Below are 5,630 nucleotides of genomic sequence, written 5' to 3'. Positions count from 1 at the left end.
CACGGCCCATATCAAATCTCTGACAGGTACCGTAAGACAACTGGACTGAGCTATTGGTACCATTATAAAGCGTATGAAGCGGCCTTTCAGAAAACCTGACTGCTCTTCATCAGTTATTGAGTTAAAATTTTTCTTAAGTCATTTTTAGTATCTTAAGAAAAGATTTTAGTATCATTATTTAACAAACTAATTGGTCTCCAATTTTCCAAGAGTAATTTGTCTTTGTTAACCTTGGGTATAAGTGTAATTACCCTTTGTTTTAGTGATGTGGGCATTTCTACCAAACCAATTGCTTCTTCAAAGACTGCCAATAAAAAGGGTACAAGGTCATTACAAAAAGTTTTATAAAACTCCCCTGTCAGGCCATCATTTCCAGGAGACTTATTTTCTTTAAGACTATTTATACAGTTAGTGATTTCCTGAATATTTAAATCTTTATCGCATATTATTTGTAATCTGAAGTAATCTTATTAATATTGGTTGATAAATTATTAAGAAAAAAATCTGCATCATTTAGTTGATTATTTGAATTATACAATTTACTATAAAATTGATTAACAAAACGAGATATATCCTTGGGATTATCATTAGTAAGTCCATTTATTATTAATTTGTTTATAGAATTTGTTTCTCTATTTCTTTTTTCTAAACCGAAGAAATATTTAGTATTTTTTTCTCCTGCTTCCATCCATTTTTGTCTTGACCTAACGAAAGCACCCCTAGCTTTCTCTTCATAAATATCATCCAGCTCATCCTGCAGTGTAGCAAATTCAGTGCTTGACATATTTTGGTTATTTTTACAAATATTATTTCATTAATTATTTTGTTTTCATTTTCTTTTTTCTTTTTCTTAATAAATTTTCCATATGATATTGTGAATTCCCTTGTTTCAAATTTTGTTTGTTCCCATAACTTCCCATAAGTTTGAATCAAAGAAGCCTGTTGCCAATACTTAACAATTATATTCTTAATTTGGTCACAAAATTCATCATGTTTCAATAGACTATTATTTAACTTCCAATATCCTCTCTTAACTCCACCTGATTGACAAACTAATACAATAATTTTAATAAATATGCCTTTGTGATCTGTTAAAACTGATGAATAGTAACAAATTCAACTTTCTCTTTTATATGTTCTGAAATGAGCCAAAAATCAATATGTGATTGTTGAGACCTGTCCCTATTACTCCATGTATACAAAAATGATTGTGGATTTTTATATCTCCATATGTCAATTATGCTCAGTCGTAAACAAACATTGTTTAATTCACGTGCCATATTGTCAGTTCTAGGTGGCCATCGATCTTGTTTTCCATCAAACACTGTATTAAAGTCACCACCCTAAATCACTTCAGCAGCGGGAAATTTTGAATGTAAATGATTAATATGGCCTTCAATATCTTGAAAGATTAACTCATTTGTTTTTTTATTACTGGTGGCATATATATTTATTATAATAATAATAACTTGGTTTATATCAATAAGTAGAGCGATCCAATGACCTTGATTATCTGTTTTGTGATTTAGAACTTTCCCTGAAAATCTGTCATTTAAAATGGCGACACCTGCTGTTCTATTTGAGGCACCAAAGAGAACCAAATGTCAGAACCCCACTGATTCTTCCAGAAAAGTATATCATCTTTGCAGTCATGAGTTTCTTGAATGAAACAAAAATCAGCTTGTTTTCCTTTACAAAACAAAAACAGACCTTTTCTTTTTAGCATGTTTCGTAGACCCCTGGCATTAACTGAAAAAATACTTACTGACATGAACTTGAAAGAAAAATTAAAAATGAAAAAAAAACCTTGATAGAACAATGAATTGAACAATGAATAGAATGGAATGTAAGTGTTGAGAGAGTATAAAGGGTACTCTTATTTCCAACTTTTCATACACCAGTCATACTTCAGATTCAAAAGTTGAGATCCTGTTGAACGCTTGAGTGTAACAAAAACAAATTAAAGTGACATCGATATATAATCCCAGTATCACAAAAAACAAAGTCAAGTAACATCCTTACCTAGGTCTTATGTCACATGAACATTAAACAATAACATCAGTATAAGCTTTAAGCTACATTAGAAATAGAAAAAAAATATCCTAATTATGTATTGCTGCAGCAAACAGATCTTTTGTATCAGATCGTACTATGATTCTAGACCAATGACCTATAGAAGCATAATTTAATGTTTGATTTCTTTACCATCCACTATTGCCTTGACTTCCACATAGAAGGCCCTCTTGTCTTCTTTACATGCTTGTTCAATCATAGGCCAGAAGCCTCTTTGATCGTGAAATCTTGTTCTTTTTGAGAAATTAATTTCCCTTTGCTCCTTTCCATGTAAGGTCTCGAGCTGTTCTGGAAGCAAATCTTATTATTATTGGCCTTGGTTTCTTTCCCTTGCCGCCATCCACACTTTGTCTTCCAGTGCAATGAGCAATGTCCACATTGTTCCCCACGAATTTACGCTCCTCCTCGACAACCACCATTCTGCAGATCTCAATCACCCGAAACTTGACATTATCCTTGGTACATTCAGTCAGCCCCTCCAAACAAAGATTCCATCTCCGACAGTATCGATCTTGATCATTCAATTTATCCTCTTTGACCCGCTTCACAATCTTTTCATTTTTGTTTTTCAAATCTTTGTTTTCTTTCCGAATGTCAAATATTTCAGAATGTACAACTTCCAGTGCTTCTTTCAAGAGGTTGATGCTGGTCATGTTTTCTTTCACCATTACTTTTATTTCCTTGGAAGACTGTTTGATTATTTGAATGATGCTGTGCTGTACCTGACTTAAGGTCAAGTCGTCTGATGCATCTCCCATTGCAAGCTTCTTCGGTGGATGTGCTTCGGACGGTGTGTTTGGACAAATCACATTCACCTCCTTTTTTGCTTCGGCAAGTGTAGGAGTGTGTGTCATCAATAAGTCTTTTTTCCGTCATCTTTCGAACCTCCACTTCGGGAACTGCCAAATCCATGGTAAGTTAACTCAAACTCTTCTGTAGAATTAAGGAAACCCCAGAACAAGCAGTAAATAACGCGAATTTATGCTAGAATCTCAGTAACACATAAGACAAGTGTGACGTATTTCTTATATCAACATTAGTAAGATATACCCTAAGTTTATTTTATGCAGCCATGTAAATACAACTAATCATGCCGCCATCTTGAATCGCTCGTTTTCGTGAGATATATGCTTTTTGCCTCAGGTTTGCGATGTCACTAAGCCGTGTTTATTTTTGGTGTGCTTTTGATACACTACCTTGTATGTCTTTCATTACTTTTGCGTGTTCCACTATGTTCCGATATTTTCTGACAGTTCTATTTTCGTGACTGTGCTCGTTCATTTGCATCCTCTATTTTTTTGTGACTGCTTCTGCATTTTCACCTGTGCAAACTTTCTGTGACTTCAGTTTTGCTGTTAATTAATCTGTGGTCTTTTATAGCCCAGCATTTTCCCTGGTGAAACATAAGGCAAGGATTTGACGTTCTTCAACATTTTTGGTTGGGCACAGTCTGTAAGAATGAAAACTGCAGACAGTTTATCAGCAGTAGCAGTGAATCAGCCTGTCTTTTGACTGACAGCAGGAATTGGTTGCTTCTGTAATGATAAAAAAAACTGTGTGCAAAGTCTTACAGCTTTAATGTAGGGCCTTTAACTAAAACTTGCTCTTTGATCCAAACCAGGAAGAAGGTTGACACATTTATTTCTAAATTGACTTATAACTTGCACCTGATCAATTCAACTTGGTATATACACTATTAAGTAAGGCTTAGAAAAGCAGGTGATATTAAATTGGTGATACTAAGTCTTATTATTATTTATAAATGAAACATGGAAAATTAGTAGTAACAGTAATAATATTGCAATTGCAATCTTACATATGTTTCTATAGGCAGGTTTTTCCTATAGAAACATATGCTGTAAAAAAAATGTGTTCATCTCTGTCTAAAGTTATAGACAATGCAACTTCGTACATTAAGACAAACAGAGTGATGTGGGAGCTTAGTTGCTAAGACGTTGGGCTACTGAACAACTGACTACTGACTGGTTGTAAGTTCAAAGCCCAGGTCCACCAAGCTGTCACTGCTGGGCCCTTGAGCAAGGCCTTTAACCCTTAATTGCAATGAAGAAAAGGGATAAAAAGTCACCCTGGATAATTATCCATAACTTTTAATGTCAGATAGTCAAGACAACTGACAGACATCCACAGAGCACCACTGTTGAATAATCTTGAGTAATGAAGTGACAATAAAAACCTGATAAATGAAATGTAAGGAATAAGAAATCAGTTCATTTGTTGGCATGCCTGAGTTTACTTTTTATTTTTACTGAACATTTGTGAACATCTCTATCTGATTGTGTTTTTCCCTACAATATTTGATCCACACTTTTGAAGACTCTCTTCTGAGTGTTAAAGATCGGTCCTTCAAACGTGACTAATCGAAATCAAGAATTTCACCCAAAACACGCCCATATCATGACGGCGCTCCGACTCTCAGTTCCACAAGAGTATCCTACATAATGTGGAGCTGATTAAACATAAACTGGAATATATTATCCTCACATGAAATTTTAAATTCTCTTTAGACTACAGACTACTCTGTAATTTGTTTGTATTAGTGTGATGTTGCTATTTCCCTGTCCTCATGCAGACATCACATAAAAACAATCTCAAAGTTCACCGTTTTCTGTTCATCTTACATAAGTAGCAACATTTCTCCAGCAGATGGCGGTAGAAACTCTCCACATTTACTACAAGCTGTCTGTGTGTTGGCATGGCTCTATCAAGCTGGGCTTCTCTGTTTTCAGTGACTGAGCAAAAATAAATATAAATTAATGCCCACTTGGTGTCTGAAATGTCAGTCAGTCTGTAAGGGGGCAGTGGTGGCTCAAGTGGTTAAGGCTCTGGGTCGTTGAGCAGAAGATCAGGGGTTCAAGCCTCAGCACCGCCAAGTTGCCACTGTTGGGCCCTTGAGCAAGGCCCTTAACCCTCTCTGCTCCAGGGGTGCCGTATCATGGCTGACCCTGCGCTCTGACCCCAACCTCCAAGGATGGGATATGCGAAGAAAGAATTTCACTGTGCTGTAATGTATATGTGACAAATAAAGGCTGTTTCATTTTCATCATTTCATTAATTTCTTGTTATCTAGGATCGGATTGTTCACACTGGAATGCTCATTCTAAAATGGTATTGTTTCTATTGTTTTTAACACCACAGGGACTTGGATGTTGGATCCTCCATAAAATCAAATACTAACAAAAATACTAAAACAAAAAAATATATAGTTATTGATGAGGTGAGTTTTTTTATTTGTAGACATTTCCCAAGATAACAACACCACCAACAAAAATCTGTTCAACTGGATATCTTCTTCTCTCTTCTTTGTCTTATAAAATAAGTACTGTATTTAGAATATAACCTTTCCTCTTAAACCATTAGTTGTAGTAAGATCCATAAATTTACAAAATGAATATATTTTGCTTACTTTTTATTTTATGGTTCAGTTTTATCTTTTATTTTCTTGCCTGTTAATTCTATGGGTCAGTATAGGCATGTGTCTTTAATGCAGAATAATCATTATCGTAGAATAATAGTGCCTGGAGTTCAGTTCAATTCAA

Source organism: Hemibagrus wyckioides, linkage group LG14 (genome assembly GCF_019097595.1).
Source record: "Hemibagrus wyckioides isolate EC202008001 linkage group LG14, SWU_Hwy_1.0, whole genome shotgun sequence".
Lineage (NCBI taxonomy): Eukaryota > Metazoa > Chordata > Actinopteri > Siluriformes > Bagridae > Hemibagrus > Hemibagrus wyckioides.
The sequence above is the reverse complement of the archived record's forward strand: the minus strand, read 5'-3'. Positions refer to the sequence as shown.